Source organism: Otolemur garnettii, unplaced genomic scaffold, assembly GCF_000181295.1.
Source record: "Otolemur garnettii isolate 467f Iridium unplaced genomic scaffold, OtoGar3 scaffold00147, whole genome shotgun sequence".
Lineage (NCBI taxonomy): Eukaryota > Metazoa > Chordata > Mammalia > Primates > Galagidae > Otolemur > Otolemur garnettii.
The window spans coordinates 2,994,513-3,019,089 of record NW_003852542.1 but is presented as its reverse complement, the minus strand read 5'-3'; the positions used below and the strand labels follow the sequence as shown (position 1 = coordinate 3,019,089).

The window sequence follows — 24,577 nt, the reverse complement described above, 5'->3', positions numbered from 1 at the left end:
GAGACAGAGTCTCAAGCTGTTGCCCTGGGTAAAGTGTCATGGCATCACAGCTCATAGCAACCTCAAACTCTTGGGTGACTCTCTTGCCTCAGCCTCCCAAGCAGCTAAGACTACAGGCATCTGCCACAAAGCCCCGCTTTTTTTTTTTTGGTTGCAGTTGTCATTGTTGTTTAGCTGGCCCAGGCTGGGTTCAAATCTGCCAGCCTCAGTGTATGTGGTCAGTGCTGTACCCACTGAGCTACGGGCACCGCCTATTTCCAATTCTTGATCATTGTGAACAGTGCTGCCATGAGGTTTATAAGGTTTTGTGTGGACATACAGTTTCAGTTGTATTTACAGGTGACTCTTGAATAATGTGGGGGTTAGAGGCACCACCCACCACCACCACCCCACACCACCACCACCCCGTTGAAAATCAGCATATAGGGCGGTGCCTGTGGCTCAAAGGAGTAGGGCGCCAGCCCCATATGCCAGAAGTGGTAGGTTCAAACCCAGCCCCAGCCAAAAACTGAAAAAAAAAAAAAAAGAAAATCAGCATATAAATTTGACTCCCCCAGAACTACTTCTATTGGCTGGAAGTCTTACCAATAATATAAACATTTGACTAACAGATTTTGTAGGTTATTTGTATTATATAGTATATTCTTACAATAAAGTAAGCTAGAGAAAATTTCATTAAGAAGATCACAAGGAAGAGAAAATCCATGTATAATGCTGTATTGTGTTTATCAATACCACAGGTTTACATTGTCTATTTATAAGATGAATTGTCTGAGATGGTGGGCCACAGACTTCAATCCATGGTACATATCAAGCAGTTCAGTTTTTTCGTGTAGTGTCATGACTTTTCTCTGCTTCTTGGGAGCACTTGCAGCACCACTAGTATACCCATCACTCGTATGGGTCCCCTGGTGTTATTCAAGGTTTCTGGTATTGTACTGAACACGATGATAAGTACATAAGAACTGTGAGAGCTTCCTTTTTACAGTGATATGCAATTTACTGGAGAGATGAACACTCACAGAGATGATTAGCATCACTCGGCGTTTTAAGTGGATACCCAGAACACGTGGCCTCACTGCAATGGCAACAGGAGGTGGCTGTGAAACTATTACAGTACTACCATATGTACTGCAGTTAATTTTATGCAGTGATGATTTAATACTGCATCTTTATGTTTGCTTTCATTTCTCTCGACTGTGAATGGTGACACATATGGTCTGTACGTGTGAGCATAAGCTTCTATTAGATTTGTGTGTATTTTATGGTAGTAAATGATAAAATCAACGATTATCTGCACATATTTTATGCATTTATGACCATTTTCTTAATTTTTTAGATATTTCAGCTGGATACAGTGGCTCACACCTGTAATCTTAGCACTCTTGGAGGCTGAGACAGGTGTATCACTTGAGCTCAGGAGTTCAAGACCAGCCTAAGCAAGAGTGAGACCCCCATCTCTGCTAAAAATAGAAAAACTATCCAGGCATTGAGGACATTGTAGTGGGTGCCTGTAGTCTCAGCTACTCAAGAGGCTAAGGCAGGAGTACGGCTTGAGCCAAGAGTTTGAGGTTGCTGTGAGCTATGGTATCACGGCACTCTACCCAGACTAAGACTTTGTCCCAAAAGTAAATAAATAAATATTTAAATACATAAATAAATAAAAATTAAAAAATAAGTATTTCTAGTCTAAGTAGTTTGAAAAATTTTCGAATTATCACAAATCTCCACAAAATTTTCTAATATATTTATTGAAAAAAATCCATATATTAAGTGGATCTGCAAAGTTCAAACCCATGTTGTTAAGGGTAACCTGAATATGTAGGAGTGGAATTGCTGGGTTGTATGGTAACTTTAGGTTTGAGGGACTGCCCGCCTGTTTTCCAAAGAGGGTACTGTTTTACACTGCCAGCAGCAGTGAGAGAGTTCCCTGCTTCTTCATCAACACTTTTTATTGTCTGCTCTCTTGACTATAGCTATCCTAATGTGTTTGAAGTGGTATGTCATTATAATTTGATTTGCATTTCCTGATGGCTGATGATGCTGTGTACCCTTTTTTTTTTTTTTTTTGAGACAGAGTCTCACTATGTCGCCCTGGGTAGAATGTCGTGGCGTCCCAGCAACCTCAAACTCTTGGGCTTAAGCAGTTCTCTTGTCTCAGCCTCCCAAGTAGCTGGGACCACAGGCACCCACCACAACTCCCAGTTATTTTTTGGTTGTAGTTGTCATTGTCGTTTGGCAGACCCAGGCTGGATTTGAACCCGCCAGCTCTAGCCTCTGAGTTACAGGCAGTGAGCCTGCTAAATCGCCCGGCTATTGTACCTTTTTATATACTTATTAGACCTTGTGTGTCTTCTTTAGAAATGTCTGTGCAAGTCCTTTGACCTTTAAAATTGAATTGTCTTTTTATTGTTGAGTTGTAAGACTCTGGTCATTATCAGAGACATGATTGGCAAATATTTTCTCCCGTTCTGTCTTTCTACTTTCTTCATAGTATTCTTTGAAAGATAAAATTTTTTAATTTTGATGAAGTCTAATTAATCTATATTTTCTGTTATCATTTGTTCTTTAGGTGTCATATCTAAGCAACCATCACCTAATCACAGGTCATGAACAATTAGTCTTTTAATTTCCTCTAAGAGTTTGATAATTTTAGTTCATATGTTTTAGGTCTTTGATTAATTTTGAATTAATTTTTATATATAGTATTAGATAGGTTTTATCACTCCACCAAAGCAGGAGTCCAACTTCATTCTGTGCAAGATAATTTAGTTATACTAGAATATTAGAGCAGACCACGGGAGTTAGATGCTCCAGCCCCTTAACTGTAGCGATGACGAACTTGTGATATTGTGAGGTTTCAATTGAGGGGCAAACACTGACTCTAATGACCTAAAATACCTCCTAATTCTAAGGAAGATTAGAGCATATTCTTCATGGTTTAAGAGTTCAGTGAATTTTAATAGCATTTCTAAAATTTGAAAGCTAGAACTTCTGACATGTCCTATGTATAGTAACACGAGAACATTACATGTCCTTATAACAGATGAAATGTCAAACTTAGTGTCTTTTTTTTTGAGACAGAGTCTCACTGTGTTGCCCTGGGTAGAGTGCTATGGCATCACAGCTCACAGCAACCTCAAACTCTTGGGCTTAAGTGATTCTCTTGCATCAGTCTCCCAAGTAACTGGGACTACGAGCACCTACCACAACACCCAGCTACTTTTTGGTTGTGGTGGTTGTTGCTTGGCAGGCCCGAGCTGGATTTGAACCTGCCAACTCTGGTGTATGTGGCTGGCACCCTAGCCACTGAGCTACAGGTGCTGAGCCCTCAGTGTCATATTTTTAAAGATTTCAATTCTTGGTTGGATAGCTAATAGTAGTTGAAATGCAAGTTCAGACTGTGGCTGTATCTGGCTCAAAATAAATAGATAATATATGATGAAAGAAAATAAACTCCAAATGGATTAAAAAGTTAGAAAGCTTGAAATGTTAAAAGATGCTTTTAAACATTTTGAAAAAGATGCTAAAGCATCCTATAAAGCCAGAGCATGGGATGATGATGTTATATCAGCAGAGGAGCACTAGGGAGAACCATGAACTGGCTCAGGCATGCGCAGGGGAAGGGATGGTTTGGAAGGGGGAGCTGGACCCCTACCTTATGCCGTACTCGAATACATCGATGGGTGAAAGATTCTACTTGTTATTCTCTTTACACTGAATTGAGGAATGCATGCTAGTGACAGTAAAAAAATCAAACAGTGCAGGTAAAATGGACTTCTTCCTTGACTTCCTCTTCCTCTCTCTGCCTAGCCTCACTTCAACTGTTAGGCATTTGGTGTGTGCTCTTCCTGGCTGGTTTGAATATGTACACATACAACCTCTATGTAATACTTTTTATGTGCGTATTTTTTTGAAATAGGGTCTTGCTCTGTCACCCTGGCTATAGTGCAGTGGCATCATCATAGCTCACTGCAACCTCAAATTCCTGGGCTTAAGAGATCTTCTGGCTCAGCACCCATAGCTCAGTGAGTAGGGTGTTGGCCACATACACTGAAGCTGGCAGGTTCGAGCCCAGCCTGAGCCTGCTAAAAACAACAATGACAACTACAACCCCCCCTCAAAGCCAGGTGTTATGGTGGGCGCCTGTAGTCCCATTTACTTCAGAGGCTGAGGCAAGAGAATTGCATAAGCCCAAGAGTTGGAGGTTGCTGTGACTTGTGACACCACAACACTCTACCAAAGGCAACATAGTGAGACTCTGTCTCAAAAAACAAACAAACAAACAAACACATCCGCCTGCCTCAGCTTCCATGTTGGGCTAAGATTTCTGTATTTTGTAGAGATGGGGTCTTAGTCTTGCTCAGTCTGTCTTGAACTATTGGCTTTAAGTGATTCTCCCACCTCGGCATCCCAGCGTGCTAGGATTACCGTGCCTTGGCCTTTTTGTGTGTATTTTTTATAACACAAAGATGATTATGTTCATGTTTAGATATTCATATTTGATAACTTGCTTTTTCACACCACTTACTAGGGTATCTCAGGGACCTTTACAGATCAGTACACATGGGTTTACCTCATTCTTCTTATTAAATGTTTTTTTGTTTATGGGTTCTCGCTATGCCCAGGCTGAACTCAACTTCTGCGATCAGGCGTTCCTTCTGCCTCAGCCTTCCAAGGGGCTGGGACTACAAGCCTGTGCCATCATGGCTGGCTAGCATTTTAAATTTTAATAAGTCCTGTCAAAGTGCCATCCAGAAAAGACCTTCGGAAATGACACTTTCGTGAACAGTTTTCCATGCTCTTGATGACTTTTTAAAAATTGAAATTAATCCAATCGGCAGAAATGAGGCAGAAACTTATTTTTTTGTTTTCTTTATAAGCAGAAAAATAAATTTGTGAAAAGTGTTACTTAGTTTTTTTTATTCTTTAGCCTCTACATAGGAAACTGCCTGGGGCTTAATTTGGCAGTACATATACTAAAATTAGAGCAATACAGAGAAGATTAGCATGATCCCTGCACAACCACGACATGCAAATTCATGGAACATTCCATATTTTTAAACTCAACATACTTAAAGATAAAAAAAAAAGAAAGAAAGAAAGAAAACTACCTAGAAATGAAATGAGATTAGGAGAATTTCATTATCTAAACTAAGTAGTGTCTCAGGTTGTTTTAAAATAATAAATGGATATTGTTTTTGGTACTTGAAAAGTGATAAAGATATTTTTTAAAAGAAAATCAGACAAAACCTTCTTACAGGGTAGTTTACTAATCCACAATTTCTATCTTAGTGCTGAGCAGGCCTAGAACTGAGGGTGGCGGGTAAACTGTATATTAAAAGACTTTGTTTCCTTATAGCAGACAGACCTCACTTTGGCAGGACCGATTGTCAACTAAAGGCTCAGTATTTGACATCTTGCAATGATGGGTTTGTGTTAAGATAGATGGTTGTGTGCATGTGCTTGCCAGGTCTATTCATAGAAGACTTTGGAGTAGCAGGCGGGGGATACTTGTCAACCGTATTCTTTATTCCATTAGTTTGTTCTTATAATGCCCATGTGATTTTCTCTGCTCTTGTGCATTAAGTAAAAATTGAATGTTGTCACTTTAGTTAGGTCCTAGGGATTAACAATTCATTGATAAGGATTATCATCTACTTGGATGCTTTCTTTAGACTTCTGTTACCATGAAGTGACTCATTTCTTTGTATGATGGTCATATGTAGTTCACAGCTGACCTTTATTATTGACAAAAAGGACAGTTCCAAGGGAAAAGTACAGCCACCTGTTATCTAGGGGCCATTAACTCCTTCCTGTTGGGCTCCTGTTTCCTGCCTGCAGGGGCTTAGGGCAATGGCCGTGGTGGGATAGGGCCTGTGACTTACCCATTGGGATTGTGTCCATCTTGTAGGGAAGTTGGTGACAGTTATTTCACACATATGCCATCGACCTTCCCTTGTTGGTGTCCCTTTTATCACCAAGATCTTTTGTGTCAGTTCTTAGACAGGCTCTGGAAACTGTGTCACAGGGTTAGGACTTTAATGCTGAGATAAGATTCTGAAAGAAGGCAATTAAGGTGGTAGGTGCAAAGCTACATAAACAATTGTGGTTCTGCCTGCATTTTAGGAACAAAATAGTAATCCTTGCCATTAATTGACTGCCAAGTCTCAGGCTCCAGGATGGGTACTCTTTGTAAATCATTATTTCATTTTATTTCTCAAAAAGTCCATTTTGGATCCTATAATCTCACACCTAGCATGTGGCCAACACTGGATTGAGAGTGGGGTTTGTGCTAATCCACACTCGGGAAAATCTTCACTAAGTGGGGCCCTTTCCTCTCATTCAACATATTTTAAGTACCTCCTATGGGCCAGGCATTGTTCTTGGGCTAAGAATCCAGAGATAATAGTTCAAACGGTTTATAGTTTAATAAAGAGGCCCTCATTTAATTGGCAGTGTTGTATATTTTAATTTTAGGAGAAAATTAACCCCAGGAACAAACTTCCTAAGAGATACTTTTCTGTAGTGAAAAAACAATCCATTCTTCTAAGGATTTGTTTTCAGGACAATACACATTAAGTCCGGTCTCCTGGACGTGAATGTTGATGCCACCCTAGTCAGAAACGTCATTCTGAACAACCATGTTAGGCGACTGTGTGGTATTCTATCACCAGAAATATCTTAGCTCTGTTTACTCCTCATACCAACCTTTTCTCAGACGTCTAAGAAGCAGCTTTATTGACACAGAGACAAATAGGAATTTAAACCCACATTTTAGTAATTTAGTACTAATTTATAATTAGCATAGGAGCATTTTATCTTTTCTATAAATCTTGTAAGCCAAGTTGATACTTGTGTGTCATTGATGAATTCAATTCCAATTCCAAGTTCCCAGTGGTTGTTGGCAGATACGGTCTGACCCCTTCATGTCCCCACTTTCTCCCTCATTCTCAGCCACCAAACTCTTTTCATCCTGACCTGCCCACTTTGTGTACGCTCTGCCCGTCATACTTCCCATTTACCCTACTGCCCACCTGGGTAGCTTACTTTCTGCCTCCAGGTCTCAGCTGAAATGGCATTTCCTTGGAAAAACTTCCCCATCCCCTAATCTTCAACAGGGGATCTTCCCTCTATTCTTCTTTCTCAAAGCACCTTTACGCACTTATCTCAAACATAGCTTTGCATTTTGTATCCGCACACCTGCCTGTGAAGATACCTCCAGAGCAAGGACTACGTCTGTTCTCTTCACCTGTTCTCTAAATATTCACCGTAGTGTCTCACTTATTGTTCGCTTTTACTAAATAGTGCATGGATGAGTGCATGGACAGATGGACGTATGGAATTGTTCTTTTACTGAACAAATACAGATTTCCTCTGATGTACAGTGGTTTGATTTAGGACTTTTTTTTTCCTTTATGGTGATGCAAAAGTGCTACGCATTTAGTAGACACCATCCTCCAGTACTATAGTCAATAAGTAACACAAGATAGTCAACACTTGATCATAAAAATTTTAAGTGTTAAGTGATTTTGCCCAACTGTAAGCTAACGTAAGTGTTTAGACCATGCTTAAGGTGGGCTAGCTACCTATGGTGTTTGGTAGGTCAGGTTTATTAAGTGGTATTTTCAACTTCATGATATTTTCAACTTCTGGGTTTGTTGGAGCAAGACCCCGTCTTAAGTTGAGGAGCATCTGTATTTGAGTACAGTGACATGTCAGGCACTTTCTAATGCTGGGCCTGTTGCAGTGAGTAAAACGTCAGCTCGAACTTCTTCCTTTCTTGCAGGGCCTGGGTATAGAAAAGGAACTCAGTGAGTCAGGTGGTGGTGAGTACCATGGTGAAAAAAGGCAGAGCAAGGCGGGGAGAGAGAAAAGGTGGGGTTGCTGCTGTACATGGGTGTCAGGGAAGGCCACACAGAGAAGCTGATATTTGAGCAGGGGTCTAGAGGATGTGAGGGGATGAGTCATATCTCCTTGACCGCCGAGAAGCTAAATCCTCAGTGTTCCACGTTTTCACAGTGATTTCCAGTCGGGTGTTTATTGTGTCACACGGTGCCATTGTAGTGTCTGCCACACACCTGAAACTGAATATGCAAGGTCCCCTGGAGGGAGAGCCCGTGGGATGGTACAAGCTGCCTTTTTCTTGTGAAAGGGACAATTCCAGGAAAAGAAAAAGAAGGTATTTATGGGACACATTTTTTATATTCAGTTCATTTTTTTATACTCTCGAGGAAGTGATGGATTATTTTAAAATGTGAATTTTCTTCTTTCTCCTCTTGAGAGTCAATATGAACTTAATAAGACCAAGGTTCCATTACAGTTTATTCTGGGCTTGGCAGGTTCAGCTCCATTTAGATGTCATTGATTACCTTTCTCTGCATCTGCTGTAGAATTTTACAGGAGTCATTGAATAACAGGATCAAATATTTCACTTACTCTGAATAAAATATGGTGGTCTGGTTGTAAGAGTTTCCTCCAAGTGGGACAGGTGGATGTTATGTGCCCAGTTTGGATAGCAGGAAAGCCACTTCTTATTGCCAGGAAAGCCCCTAGAACCAGCTGGCCTTTGTAAGCTGGGAGAGAGAGTGAATAAGGCAGTAAATCCCTGGGCAGTGGCCGGAGCAGGAAGGTTGTTAGAGTCTCCAGTGTAGGGACCACAAAGGAAAGGAAACCCAAGGGTTCATTTTCCTTTGCCCGAAGCTGTGAACCCGGTTATATGTGAGGTCACTGGCACTTGTCCTATTCAAGTGTGTGCAGCAGACCGAAAGTATTAGTTGACCAATCTGTAGCCCTTTCCACTTTGGAAAGTGCCATTCGTCACTGGGAAGCCTGTCCCTGCCCCGTGGTCTTTCCATTTCTTGTGCTCCTCCAACACGCTGTTTGAATTCTCAGTGAATGTCCCCAGGAGCTTTTTGGAGGCAGAACAGGGATGTTAAGCTCAGTAGCTTCAAACCTGCTGAAGTGCCAGGGCAGTAACTCTCAGTGTAGTCCACAGACCCTGCCTTGCAGTCATCACAGGTGCTTATTGACAAGCAGATTCCCATACCTGCAGTGGGGGGAGTGCAGATTCCTGGGCCCATCCCAAGGAACAGAAAAGTGCAGCATTGGGATCAAGGGCTGTCTCCTCTGATGGCCTGGAGCGTACACCTAGACAATGGGGAGTGGTGCCTTTGCACTGATGCCTACTGCTGCATCTGCTGAATTTCCTAATTATGAGATGATGTCTTTCCTCCAACAATGTGTCCGCTAGCCTCATCCCCAGGGAGTCCAATTTAGCTCTTAGTAGAGTCTCCTTGCGGTAAAGGTAAGTCTCTCCCTAATCTTTCAGGAGTCAGGCAGGGCTTTGCAGTGTTTCTCAAAACATGATGAGTTATAGGACCTGCTCCCTGTCCTCACCTGGTTTGTAATTTAGACAAGAAGCACTTCTAAAACCACAAACATTGAAATCCAAATTCCAGGCCATAGAAGTGGAGCCCCCATGCTGCAGTGCCTGGTCAGGCCCATGATGTGTTGTGTATAGTGGACATGGTCTGTGCCCACTGGCCCAGTCCCCATTCAGTTGTGCTTTGAGGCTGGAACAGTGATTTTACAAAGTCAAAAAATGTCACCAAAAACTCCAGCTTGTCTTAAAAACCCCAGAGGTATAGCAGTACTGGGCTCAAATCCCTGCATGGTAACAGTCAGAAGCCCCCTTCCCTCAGGTGGACTGTGGCCACCCCTTCTGCAGAGCTGTGTTGTGTCTAAGCTAACAGCAGGGCGGGGTTCAGGTCCTGGCCCCACCATGGCCTTGCACAGATTGTCTGACCTCTCTGCACATCTGAGCAGTGGCAGTCCCTCCCTCCTGGACTTGTGAGGGTTCAATGAGTAAGTCGTGTGAAAGGCTGGGCACAGGGCCTGGTTCATAGGAAACACCAATAATTGTTATTATCTCAACTCCTCTCTGCCTGCCTCTGGGAAGTGTTTACATGTTTGATTGTGGGTCAGAGGAAGGAAAGCCCTCCATAGCCTGTGAGGATTGATGGATATTTCAGAGGAGCTGAACTTGGGCCTGAACTGTCAGAGGGAGGGTAGAATGCCAGGTAGACAGACAGCAAGAGGAAAGCTTGGGCTGGGGGCAGTGAGTCGTGCCTGTAGTCCTAGTCTGGGAGGCCAAGGCAAGTGGATTGCTTGAACTCAGGAGTTTAAGACCAACCTGAGCAAGAGCAAGACCCTGTCTCTAAAAAATAGCTGAGTATCCTAGGTGCCTGTAGTCCCAGCTACTTGAGGGGCTAATAAGGTAAGAAGATCACTTGAGTCCAAGAGTTTAAGGTTGCTGTGAGCTATGATGTCAAGGCACTCTACCAAGGGTGACAAAGTGAGATTGTCTCATTAAAAAAAAAAGAGGAAAAGCTTTGAGGTGGGAAGTGCCCACCACTTCAGGTGGCTGTAAACACAGTTATTTTATTACTGTTGAAGGTTTTCTCATGTTTCAGTGAGTAGCAAGTGGTTTGGGGGCTTGTGCACATCAGTGTCTTTGACCCCTAACAAAGGGTGTGATTGCTCCCAGTGACACCAACTCGCTGAGCTGGCTGTGGGCAGGATCACTGTGAGGTACAGTGGACCCTCCTGTGTTGTTTCAGGCTTAGGAAGTGGACTGGCCTTAAGATACCCTCAGGACTACTTGTCCCCCAGCAGAAGAGAATGGTTGAATGGAGGTGTCCTCGCGGTTGCTGGGCTGGGGTGGGTCAGGAAGGGGATGTTCAGGTTTGAGATTGGGGGAAAAGAGGTGATGACCCAAGGGAGGCCCAGACAGTGTCTTGAAGGGGAAAGGGAAGAAGGGGAAGAGAAGCCTTCACTTTCCCTGCCTGGGGGCCAGGCGTGTGAGTGGACCCCGCTCCTTTTGGGATGACAGCAGCAGTGACAAGAGACTTCACTACACTTCAAAATGCTGAACTTGAGAGTAGCCTGCTTATTCAGTAGCCTGAATTTTCTAGCGGTCCTCAGCACAGATAAATGCCATAATTCTACTCTTTCCATATCCAAATACACCTCTTCAATTGTCTCGCGTTCAGAAGTAATACCCGAAAATAGCCTTTGAGGAATCCCATGCCCTGATGTTTTATTTTTAAGGTAAGGTCACTGTATTTATGTGCCAGCCATAAATACTTGGATGACAGTATGAATTCCTAAGGATTTGCCACTTCCGGCTGATAGCACTAGATCCTTTGGAAGTGTCCTGTGTCATACTATGCCAGCAGATTCAGAATTTTAAATAGTCATGGAAATAAACAGGTGCTCATTGCAGCTAAAAATAACCGCCCTGGGAAGTGAAGCTGAGGCAGTGCCAAGGAGCTAAGGTGGGCAGCACCATGCCTTAGGGGAGGTCTGGACTGTGGGAGAAAGCCAAGACAAGGAAATCCTAGCCCCATCCCTCCTCCCAGCACCCAGGAGTGTTTTCTTTTCTCAGAATCTCGTTCTTTTGGGCTAACCTTTTTGCATTACCTCAAGTGAAATGTCTCGAAGCCCTAACCTACCACACACCCGGTCCCCATCTTGCACACTTTTTCTGCCCAGATTTCTGAGTTAAAGGCTGGCTCTGAGAGGGGTCCCACTGTGCATGAATGTGGGGTGCTACTGCTGTCTTCACCCCAAAATACCCCTGACTTAGCCCGTGAGGCCTCTGGGCTGGTGAGAGGTGTGAAGGATGACTGTGGTGTGCTTTGCCCAGCAGTCTCCAGGAGCCCAAGCATTCAGCCCATTAAATCCTCCTCCTCCCCCGAAGAGCCTCCGCCACATCCTCCCTGCCCTGCTGCACTTCCCGAGGAGTGAAAGATGGTGGCTGTCAGCGTGTAAAGGATGACGGGTGGCAAGTGGGGTAAACACAGATTGTTACTACCAGATTCGATTACCGGGTGGTGCTTGAGACACATGGCCAGGGGCCTCTCTGCCCTGTGAGGGCAGGAGCAGTATTAGTCACCAGGGTCCTCCTGCGAGGGGTGCCATGGAGTAGCCCTGCAAAGCCAATGCCAGTCAATACTGGTTGTATTATCTCTGGTTTTCAATTTTGGTGGTTTTGAATTGAGGGCCTTGCTTTGACCCTGAGAATAACCAAAACTGCACAAAGACATGTGTGTTCAAAAGAAGACACAATAAGTTTCAAAAATAAACAAAATTGTCTATGGTGATAAAGATTAGAAGAGTAGTTACCTTGGGGGTATAGGGGGGCTGGGAAGGGGCATGTAAGAAGCTTCTAGAATGTTCCATATGTTGATCTGGCGGTGGTGATACAGGTTTATAAATATGTAAAAGTTAATTGAGCTATATGGGGAGTCACTTTACACTTGTTCTGATTGGAGGGGCTACCCAGTAGAACAAAATGAAGATGTGTGTATTTTACTGTACATGTGATATGAGGTCTGACAATTAAGTTTACAAACTCATCTTAAAAAAAGTGCTTGGAACAGGCTCGGCGCCTGCGGCTCAAGCGGCTAAGGCGCCAGCCACATACACCTAAGGTGGCGGGTTCGAATCCCCAGCCCGGGCCCGCCAAACAACAATGATGGCTGCAACCAAAAAATGGCCAGGCGTTGTGGCGGGCGCCTGTAGTCCCAGCTACTTGGGAGGCTGAGGCAGGAGACTCGCTTGAGCCCAGGAGTTGGAGGTTGCTGTGAGCGTGATGCCATGGCACTCTACCCAGGGGGATAGCTTGAGGCTCTGTCTCAAAAAAAAAAAAAGTGCTTGGAACAGTCGACTAGGGGCTGGCATCGGTGCCTGGCTTCCCAGGGGGAATGCTTTGAAGGTGTCTATAGTGCTATTCAGCAATGAGGTATGCAGCACTTTTCCTAGACTGAGTTTGTCAACTTGATTGGTAGACCTTAATGTCGATAAGTAAATAAAAATTAAGGAAGAAAAGAATGTACAAAGGAGGTCTGCAAACAGAAACACCTCCCCAACATTTAAATAATTGCTATTTCGTGACCCTGGGTCCTATACATGGTTTGGTTCAGTCTAGACTTTTGAAACACCTGCCACCTATGGAGATAAAATAAAGTCTTGTCCTGGTTTGACAGACTGCAAGACAATAATTTGGAAACTTCCAGCCCCGTGCCCTTAAGTCAAAGTCTTTTCAGTGCCCCACAACTGGGGGAGATTCTTGGGGTTCCAAGGTCAGGCAGACACAGCTCTGAACCGCTGCTCTGGCGCTTGCCAACACTGCAGCCGTGGAGAAAGCAGTTGTCTTCTGTAAGATTCCGTTTCTTTGTGAACTGGGTGAACAGGTCTTCGGAGTGTTCTTCAGTGAGGGAGTTTCTGTAATGTGCTCCAGCCAGCGGGCAGTACGCAGCAAGTGTCCACCCATGGAAAGGGCTGCTGCTGCTGTTGCTGCTGCTTGTCATTGCCACTGCTGTCATGAAATTGTGCAGGGTTTGAGATTGCTCAGGGAGCTGCTGACGCTCACCAGTGATAGAGCCTTGTACCTCTACAAATGGCTTCCACAAACAGTTCCCACATGCCCCAACTTTTCCTACAGTTGGGCTGGCTCCAGGGTGCAGAGGCCCCCTCTGGCTTGGCAGGGTCGCTTGGCTGGAGCCTCTGTTGGTTCTCAGAGCAGGAGCCTGGCCACATTGGCCAACACAGTGTACCCACATTGAAGCAGCTGTGGTGAACATCTGGCCCTGATTATGTGGCTGGGAATGGCCGGGGGTGGGAGCGCCGTGATTTATAGATTGCTCCTTTGGCTGTAAATCCCATCTGTAATTGTGACTTCTCTGTCCCTAATTGTTTGCAGAGAAGAGAGGAGCTCAATGGCTTACAATCCCTGGCAGGGCCCAAGGCCGTGGGGGGGGGGGTGAGGTTTGTTGCTAGGACACGGCTGCCTTTGTTTTGGTCCCTGCTCAGCAGTGTTTTTAGGGCCCTGTATACATTTCTCTGTATTGTTAATGTAATTTGTTCAGGCAGTGAACAGCCAAGTTCAGCCGAAGGAATCCGATACTCATAACAGAAACACCAGAGGCCAGGTTTTTGTGGTCAAATTAGGGTTTTGCGGCCTCAGGAGAGAATGAAATGTTGGTGCTGCGCGGGGGACAGTCTCCCTTTCTCTTCTTGTGCACACGCTGGCCGGGGTTCAGCTTCCTTGAGGAGCTTGGCTTTGGGGCACCAAGTCCACCACATTCAGGGCTGTGTTAGGTGGGGAGCTGGCTGCCCTCCTCTGAGAAAGGGAATGCAGATTTTATTCAAAAGGGATGAAAGGGCACTGACAGAGTATGAGCCCATTTGGGCCTTGCCTGTCCGGCCTATCCAGCCTTCACCGTGCGGCCAGGCAGCGTTTTTTCTACTCTCTCTTCCACCTCTGAATGACTTGACTGGTGCAGAAATAATAGTTGGGATCTGTTGAGAAGGTCTGTGACTGTGCAGAATGCAATTTGCCCATTTCCGTTGCCCGTGAAGACCCCACAGCCCACTTGCCATCTGGGAACCTCACGCCCTGCTGTGCTTGGAGTTTTTGGAAACGATGGATTCCAAGCAACTCTGAGTGAGCTATTAGTGCTATTAAGTTAACTCAGTTTGTCCTGCCCTATTCACTCTGTCTCAGAAATTAAAATAAAATAAAAACAAATATACCAGTGCATAAACATTATCCATGTTTCCTTTTGCTTCTAGAATGCATACATGTTGTGAGATTAATCAGACCAACATTGTCAGCCCTCCCTGCTTGCCTTGGAAGCATGCCTGATGCGCACATACATATCCCTCTGTCTCTGCAACAATTACCAAACACCTTCTGTAGTTACCAAGCAGAATGTGATAGGGTCCTGGCCCTCCAGAGCTTAAAATGTAGGGGGGCAAACAGGAAAATGAGTCCTTACAATACATGCGATGAATGGCTGACAAAGCAGAAGACATCAGGGTGGCACCCGTGGCTCAAAGGAGTAGGGTGCCGGCCCCATATGCCGGAGGTGGCAGGTTCAAACCCAGCCCTGGCCAAAAACAAACAAACAAAAATCTATAATAGAAACAGAAGATGTCACCTGGAATATGAGAAAGCAGCAGCCTGGAGGAATGAGGGGCAGCCTCCGGGAGATGTTTGCACTGAGCCTTGCAGGGGAGAACCAATCATGGGTTCTAGTGCTACCTACGTCCTGCAAGCCTTCCCTTCCCTTCTGTCTCAGCAACTAGAAGCCCCCAAGGGAGGGGAGAGAATTGGCTTCTTGTTAATGATCTCATTCATTATCCCTAAAACCTCACGATTTATCAGAAGTCTTCAGAGGCAAGACATCTTCAGTTGGGAAGGTAAATTCCAAGTAGGTGTTGAATGGGTTGTGTGGAGACCTTCTGCTCTCACCATGTCTGCATGCCAATATCATCAGCTTTAAACAAGTTTATGCATTATGGGCCTTTCATGCAACACTAAATGTTCACAAATGACTTGACCAAAGAAGCCTGTGAATTTCTTAATCGTGATCATTACAACATGAAATAGATCTGATAGAAGCAAACCTGGCAAGTCATTCATGCTGACTTCTTAAATAATTTCCAAGATCCTCATTTAAAATGAATGAGTCTGAAGGAGGCAAGACACGTCTGTTCACACTTTATGGCACTAATGGGAGCACGACAGCACCTCAGCCTGTGTCCCAGCTTGTTGCCAGGGGCACTGTGGTCTTAAGCCATTCAGACTCGGGACTGTCCACTGTCGATCAGTTTGTGCCAGTGCACATGTCACTGATCCCAAGATGCAGTTGAAGTACTTTTCTTTTTGAGAAAGTGTTTTGACACCCCACCACTGAGTTGCATGTTCCCTCCCCATGATTCATTCCTGTGCCCAATCCCCCAGTGCCCTGTACAGATTGAATATCCCTTATCTGAAATGCTTGGGACCAGAAGTGTTTTGGATTTCAAGTTTTGTTTTTTGTTTTTTTTTTAATTTGGGAGTATTTGCATTATACTTACTGGCTGAATATCCCTAATCCAGAAATCTGAAATCTGAAGTAGCCATTTCACACAAGCAGTCAAGTTGGCACTCAAAAAGTTTTCAATTTTAGAACATTTTGGATTTCAGATTTTAAAATTTGGGATGCTCAACCTGTACTAGCATTAAATTGGCACTTTTTCTCTTGTTTGTTTCCTCCACTAGACCACGAATTCCTTGAGATCAAAAATTGGATCCTCTTCTTCCATGCCTAGAAGAGTACACAGGAGGTGTTCGCTGTGTGTTTACACAGTGCAGTTTTCTCATAGGGCACATATGTGTCTTTTATCCGTTAGGAAATTTGGTTTTCCAGACAATAAATGCTCTCTTCCTTAAGCACTATAATTAACTTCAGCTATTTTTGATAGGCGTATTCTAGAAAGCATTACTAGTTACTTTTCTTTTATTTTTGAGACAGAGCCTCAAGCTGTCGCCCTGGGTAGAGTGCTGTGGCATCACAGCTCACAGCAACCTCCAACTCCTGGGCTCAAGCGATTCTCCTGCCTCTGCCTCCCAAGTAGCTGGGACTATAGGCGCCTGCCACAACACCCAGCGATTTTTTGGTTGCAGCTGTCATTGTTGGTGGGCCTGGGCTGGATTCAAACCCGCCAGCTCAGGTGTGTGTAGCTGGCGCCTTAGCCACTTGAGCCACAGGCTCTGAGCCTACTTTTCTAACTTCTAATGGCTCCAAACGTCTATATTAAAGAACTAGGAAGGGTGGCGCCTGTGGCTCAAGGAGTAGGACACCAGCCCCATATACCAGGGGTGGTGGGTTCAAGCCTGGCCCTAGCCAAAACTGCAAAAATAAATAAATAAATAAAAATAAGAAGAAGAACTTGGAAATCTTTAGTTAAAATAGGTTCTTGTTCCAGTGGGGGGAAAAATGGTCATATGGTCCTTTCCTAAAGTTCTTGCCTTTGGTCTTTGGACCTTTACTCACACTTCCCTGACTTGAGGAGCACTACGTGGTTACTGTGCAGCTCAGTCATCTGTAGCTCCAGTGGCAGCCGGCCATCTAGGCAAAGGGAAACACATGACATACTATAGAAAAGCACTTTGTGACAGGGTGGTGATGGTGACATAAGGCCAAATGTTCAGAAAAGGCCAAATGTATTCTTATTAATATGTTGAAAGAAAAAAGCAGGATCAGATAGATGCAAATTAAAACAAGGAGATGACAATAGTTAAAGCCTAAGAATACCAGTGTTGGCAAGGATGTAGGTTAATAAACAATGTTTCCATGAATTTAACTACTTTGAGAAATGATTTGGCAATATCTAGTAAAATTGAAGATACACGTATCTTAGGACTCAGGAGATCTCTCCATAAGCTTAAAGGACATGAACAAGAATAATCCTGGCTGCAGTTGTTTGTAGTGTCATAAACTGGAAACAATATAGTGACCTTCGATGTATTAAATAAATAGAGTCGTGTAACAGAATACAATGAATTAACCCAGGTCTACATGTACTAACATGAATCAACTCCGAAAGTCTAATGTTGATTAGAAAAGACAAGTTACTAAAGAATGCCTAAAATGTGGTGCCATATGCATGTTTGTAACTTCCAAGAGAATTGCTGCATTTGGTTAAGTAGAAGAATGTCCTGGTGCTTAGGAGATCCGTGCTGAGGGACATGAGGGTGAGGTGTCACAGTGTTTTCAACTGATTTTGAAGTGGTTCAGCAAAATAAAAAGGTGTGTGTGTGTGTGTGTGCGCGCACATATCCAGGCAAGGGAGGGAAATGTAAAGCAAGTTTGGAAACACATTAATGATGCTGAAGGATAGATGGGTATTCATTGTACTTTTCAAACAACTTTTCTATTAGGAGTTTTTCAAGATTAAAAGTTGGAGAACACGCTCAAATTGAGCCTATAAATTGTCTATGAATAATAGGTATGTAATCAAAGAATAGTAACATGAGAGGCATGAGAAACAGCCTTGTAGGACCTGGGGAGTGTGGGGAAATGAGTGGTTGAGAGTGACTACTTTTGCTGTATCAGTAACACTTTATTTATTTAAAAAAAAAAAAAAGAAGAACTAAGGAGCTTTAAGATTAATACAGGACAATGTTAAAATATTCCATCTCAGTAATACGTACATTAGTTTCTATAGTTAACTTTTCTACTTTTAAAAATTAATATGTAGGTGTCGGTAGCTGTAGTGCAATGGCTAGGGCACTGGCCACATACACCAGGGCCGACCTGGGCCTGCTAAACAACAATGACAACTGCAACAAAAAAAATAGCCAGGCGTTGTGGTGGGCACCTGTAGTCCCAGATACTTGGGAGGCTGAGGCAAAAGAATCTCTTAAGCCCAAGAATTTGAGGTAGCTGCGAGCTATGATCCCATAGCACTCTACTGAGAGCCACATAGTGAGACTCTGTCTCAAAAAAAAAAAAGAATTAATATGTATATAGTTTTACAGATAGATGATAGATCCATAGTTCTACAAGTAAAAATAACAATTTGTAAAAACTACAGAGAAGTAGGAAGTGAATGATTTAGTCTTAATTTTAAAATTAAAACTTTCTTAAAAGTTGATATTATTAGAAAGTATTTTGGTGGCTAAGAGATGTTGTATACCTCATTCTCTCTGATAGACACCTATCAGATATGCATGAGGTCACAAGGCATGCCAGGGCTACGCAGCTTCTGGTGTGAATGAGAGTAGACAGGAAATGGAAAATGGAAGCACATGTATAAAACATAATTTATATTTGTATGTATAGAGAGATAAAATATGTTTTCTAGCTCTATCACTGGAAAGGCCTAGAAACAATGATTACCTCGGTAGCACTGACCAACTCAGGTGATATTCTCCAAATAAAAACAGGGCTCCCGAAAGAAATGGCTGATTTGATGTACAAGGCAAGCCTGGAATATATTATTATGTCAGAAAGCATGAAAACTGTTGAAGACCACTAGAGACTGTGGTCTGCTGTTAGGGAGTCAGGTAGTTGGTCCAAAGAACTCAGGAGCCAACCTGAGTAAGATGGGAGAGATGAAATAACTTGAGCATCAGTAATATATCATATTTATTTAAATACTTAAATTCATAGGGACACAACAAAACATGACTAAATAAACAACAACACTAGTCTCCCTTGGAGGATAACATGGAGCTGAAGAGAAAGAATTCATGCATTTATCCTGCCCATTTATCTTATGTGCTTTTTGCCACCAGGCCACTAGTTGAGGAAAGTTTGTTTACAGGAAATATTCCAGCTTATAAATGAAGAGGGAAAAGTCTTCTTTCCTGTCTTAGTTCATTTTGTATTGCTGTATTAGAATACCAAAGAGGAGGTGATTTATAAAGAAAAGAAATTTATTTGGCATGTGGTTCTGGAGGCTGGGAAGTCCAAGGGCAGAGTGCTCAGCATCTGAACAGCCTTTTTGGGAGGCTTTTTGCTGCATCATTTCATGGCAGAAGGGCAAGAAAGTGCACTTGTGCTTGTGTGTACATAGACACATGTATTGGGGGGGGGAAATAAGAGAGAGGGAAGGTGGGTGGGGTGGGATAGGGAAAGGAGACTGAAGTCAACCTTTTATCAGGAACCCACTCTCATAAGAGCATTAATCCATCCATGAAGGCAGATCCCTCATGACCTAATCACCTCATAAAGGTTCTATCTCTTAACACATTGCACTAGGGATTAAGTTTCCAACACATAAATATGAGGTACATGTTCAAACCATAGCATTCCTTCTCCCCCACATAAAGTAAAGTAACAATGAATCTGAAATTGATTGAGCTTCTAGAGCATTTTTCTTTTCAACCTTTTTTTATCTCCCACACACTTGAACCTATACACTTCCACGGCACACTTAAATTATGCTGACCAAAAAAAGAGTAAAAAAAAAAATGAATATATTTACTGTGCTTTGAACTTCTTTCAAAATTAATGATCTTTACAAATTTTCTCAGCAGACTTAAGATCCTCTCACAGCACACCAGTGTGCTGCAACACACCATTTGAAAATCACTGCTCTCAAGCTAATTATCAGTTTACCAAAACCACACAGTTCAGAGCAACACGTTAAATGACACCATGAAGATGTGACTGGCAAAAACCAGACGGTAGAAGACACTACAGTGTTTCCTTTGCAAATAATGTGGGAAGAGAGAAAGAGAAGAAAAAAGAGGGAAATAGAGACCCTTAAAGACTAAATGGCAAAGATTAAAGACATTGAAATAAAAAAAGATTCAGAAAGATGAAAAGACACATATTAATCGATAGCTATATAGAGACTTTACATTAGACACTGACTGAAATACTCAAACTATAGGAGAAAATCATTTATCAGGCAATCGGAAAATATAAAAGCATGCCTAGATATTTCATATTAAGAGCATGATTAACCCTTAAAAATGTGATAATCATTTCATAGGCATGTTTTTTAAATTCCTGTTTTCTAGTGATACGGAAGTATTTAACAATGAAATGATACGCTAGCTTGGATTTGTTTCAGAGTAGATCAGGGTGTGGGGTAGGAGAGCAGGGAGTGAGTGGGTAGGTAGATGTATGGAGATTGGCCATGAGCCAGTAGTTATGGAACTTGGGCAATTACTTCATTCATTATATTATTCTCTCTACTTTTGTAATGTTTAAAAATTTCCAAAGTAGAAAGTTTTTTTTGTTTTTTGTTTTTGTTTTTTTGAGACAGAGTCTCAAGCTGTCACTCTGGGTAGAGTGCCTTGGTGTCGCAGCTCATAGCAACCTCAAACTCTTGCCTCATCCTCCTGAGTAGCTGGGAGTACAGGTGCCAGCCACAACAAACAGCTATTTTTTTGTTGCAGTTGTCATTGTTTTTTAGCAGGCCCTGGACGGACTCGAACCCTCTGGCCTTGGTGTATGTGGCCGGTGCCCTACTCACTGAGCTATGGGCACTGAGCCTAAAGTAGAAAGTTTTAAATATCCAATTTTTATTCACCTGGAAGAATCCCAGATAGGAGCCAAAGTGCTTAGTGAACAATGGGAGTGGCTAAGCAGGACCCAGCAGGCAAGGAGGGAAGGCAGGAAGCAGATGAGCATAGTGTGGCTTTCTCTTGTAAAGCTGAAATTTTGGTGTGCTGAGAATGAGGAGGGCAAAGAAGGACTCAAAGCCCAGCAAAAAGTGTCCGAAAGCAATCACCCACAGCAAAATATTGGGACACTGGGTAGCATGCACTTTTTAAGGCTTTACAAGAAAAAATTCCTTTCGTCCTTACAGCAGCCCTCCTGTGAGGTATGTGCTGTTTTTTATCCCTGTATTTTTTTTGAGACAGAGCCTCAAGCTGTCCCCCTGGGTAGAGTGCTGTGGCCTCACAGCTCACAGCAACCTCCAACTCCTGGGCTCAAGTGAGTCTCTTGCCTCAGCCTCCCAAGTAGCTGGGAGCACAGGCGCCCACCACAACACCCAGCTATTTTTTGGTTGCAGTCGTCGTTGTTTGGCGGGTCCCAGCTAAATTCGAACCCGCCACCTTGGGTGTACATGGCTGGTGCGTTAGCCACTTGAGCCACAGGCGCCAAGTCTTTTATCCCTGTTTTACACTTGAGAAAGCCAAGAGTCGATGGCAAGGCCAGGATTTCAGCCTGGGTAAACCCAGAACCTGTGTTCTTCATCCTTGCACTGTGCTGCAATTCTTTGTCAGTGCCACTTCCATATTTTGATGGAAATCTGTGACTGTAAAATAGTTTCCTCTCCCAACTTCTCCGTTCCCAAAGCCCCCATTCTCCAGAGTACCCAAGCTTGCCATCTTCAGCTCATTTCTCCCCCGTGTCCCAGAATAACCGCCTGGTTCTGGGTCTTCCCTGTCTGCTTATCTCCGTTAACCTCCTGATGCACCACTTGCCCCATGTCCTCCCCTGCTTAGAGACTTCCAAAGCGTCCTCATGGACCACAAAAAGAACACAGGATCTTACCTCTTACGGCAGCAAGAAAAGTCAGGGCCTGGGTTCCTCTACCACCACTGCTCCTATTCTACCCTGAGGCTGATCCCTGGAGTCTCCACTGCAAAATGGGGGTGACGCTAGGTCAGGGAGGCTTTAAGATGATCAGATGTGGAAAGACAAACATGAGATCCCTGAGATAAAACAAGCATTTGGTCCTCAGAGTGAGTCGATGCTTAATAAATCTTCAGCCCTATGCTGTTTTGCTGTTTTCCCAGCCATCTACCTTATAACAGCTCCCTACAAAGACCCATCTAACTAAACATCTTTAGGCTTCTCCTCTGGCAACCACTCTTTTGCACTCTCAGCTCCCATCACTGCTCACAAACGCAAATCTATCTTCAGGACTCAGCTAAGGCCTCTGTTCCTCCCATAAACCACTGAAGCCCTTGCCACTTGGTCCCCACATCTGGGTTTCCTGAACCATTCAAATGTCAGAAACTTTGGAGAGGGAGGAAGATTGGCAGAGCAATACCACCTTTTGTGATTCCCATGTAAGGATATTATAAGAAACAACTACCCTAATTTCATTTCAGAAAGAACATTTTAATAATAACAATATCAAACAAGGGGAGGGACAGTCTTTTAAATTATATAAATTTTGTGTTACAGAAAACTTGCCTGGCTCGGCGCCTGTGGCTCAAGCGGCTAAGGCGCCAGCCACATACACCTAAGGTGGAGGGTTCGAATCCCCAGCCCGGGCCGCCAAACAACAATGATGGCTGCAACCAAAAAATGGCCGGGCGTTGTGGCGGGCGCCTGTAGTCCCAGCTACTTGGGAGGCTGAGGCAGGAGACTCGCTTGAGCCCAGGAGTTGGAGGTTGCTGTGAGCGTGATGCCATGGCACTCTACCCAGGGGTATAGCTTAAGGCTCTGTCTCAAAAAAAAAAAAAAGAAAAGAAAACTTGCCTCTTAGTCCTTATTTCTGCCTTTCTGACAGGAACCTCTTGTGTGTGCCACCTCTGTGAATGTGCTTATATATGTGTTATTTCCTATCCTTATTGTAAGCTCTGGATTCTAAGAATCTGTGCTTATTTTGAAGTTTCTCAATTAAAATTTGATGTTTGATTGATTTAAAAGCAGTCAAATATTTTTGTGGTGTTCAGATATTTGTTTTTCATTCAGTGAATAATCTTTAAGCAACTCCTAGCAGTCTGGCAATATCTTATTTACGGACTGAGACATAACAAAGATAGGGTCCCAGCCCTGGAGGGACTGCATTTCCAGCAGGGAGAGGGGTGAGTATCCAGTCACAAGTAGGGACAGGGACATGGTGGTGAAGGGCAGCATAGGCCAGGCGTCCTCAAACTATGGCCTGCGGGCCACATGCGGCCCACAGGCCACATGCGGCCCACCTAGGACATTTATCCAGCCCACTGGGTGTTTTTGCCGCTGCTGCCTGTCCTGCTTAGCAGCCGACTCGTCCCAGGGCCCGCAATCAGGTCCTTCAACGGTCTGAGAGACAGTGAACTGGCCCCCTGTTTAAAAAGTTTGAGGACCCCTGGCACAGGCCATGAAAAGGAGGGAAGGCATGAGTTGGGGCTTCCTTCAAGGTTTGTCTCCTGACTTGGGGTCCCCAAAGAGTTCAGAATGGTTAGAATTTGGTCAACGGAAACAAAGAGATGTTGAGATACAGACTAGGGAGGTAGCAGAGACCAGCTCTTGAAATTCCTTCTTTACCATTCTCACAACTTCCTTATTTTTAAGGAGACTGAGGAACTATTAAAAAAGTTTCCTGGCTTGGAGATTGTAGTACAGTGGTTATGGCGCCAACCACATACACGCAGGCTGGCGGGTTCGAACCTGGCATGGGCCAGCTAAGCAACAATGACAACTGCAACAGAAAAATAGCCGGGTGTTGTGGCAGGTGCCTATAGTCCTAGCTACTCAGGAGGGTAAGGCAAGAGAATTGCTTAAGCCCAAGAGTTTAAGGTTGCTGTGAGCTGTGACACCTCTGCACTCTGGCATAGTGAGATTCTGTCTCAAAAAAGTTTCCTATAACCCCAATTCTGTTAAAATGATGAAAAAGAAAGCGAAAGAAACAGAATGATGTGGGCATGTACATATCTGTCTGTGACCCCTGTTCCTGGCAGTAGACTGGGAAGAGTCACCCGACTTGGGGAGGACGTACAGAGGGAGAATTTCCTCTTACTGGGCTACTGGAAGAAAAAGAAAAGGAGAGAGAAGCATATTTATTAAAGAAAATTTGGAGACTGGGGAAAGACTTCTTTTCTTTTTTTGAGATGGGGCCTTACTCTGTCGCCCAGGTGGGAGTACATTGGTAAGATCATGGCTCACTGAAGCCTTGAACTCCTGGGCTCAAGGGATCTACCTGCTTCAGCTTCCCAAGTTCCTAGGACCAGCAAATTTTCCTATTTTTTTGTAGGGCTCTTTTGCCCAAGCTGCTCTTGAACTCAAGCCCTCTAGCCTCAGCCTCCCATGTCTCTGGTAAAGGCATGAGCCTCCACACCTGACTGGGGGAAGCTTTTTTAATGTTCCTTAATAGTAGTGTCACTCAACTATATTCATGAAAAATGCTGGCCCAGTTTTTGCCAGACCTTTCTTCTGGTGTGGAAGTTTGGTACTACTTTCTCTTTTTCAAACATCTTCCTTCAGAGTTCCAACTTGGTCTGCTGCCTTTTCACTTAATATTTTATACTAAGCATTGTCTCTAGTTGACTCACCTCACCATTCCC

The 24,577-nt window shown here is 43.7% G+C and overlaps 1 protein-coding gene and 1 non-coding gene across 2 annotated transcripts in view; both read left to right on the top strand.

Annotated features, from left to right (window-relative positions):
• TCF7L1 (transcription factor 7 like 1) overlaps positions 1-24,577 on the top strand; it is a 173,009-nt gene that overhangs the window by 69,988 nt on the left and 78,444 nt on the right. The window lies entirely within an intron of this gene.
• LOC111728281 lies at positions 4,956-5,062 on the top strand. The gene has a single exon (XR_002775625.1). It is a non-coding gene; the product is annotated as a U6 spliceosomal RNA (small nuclear RNA).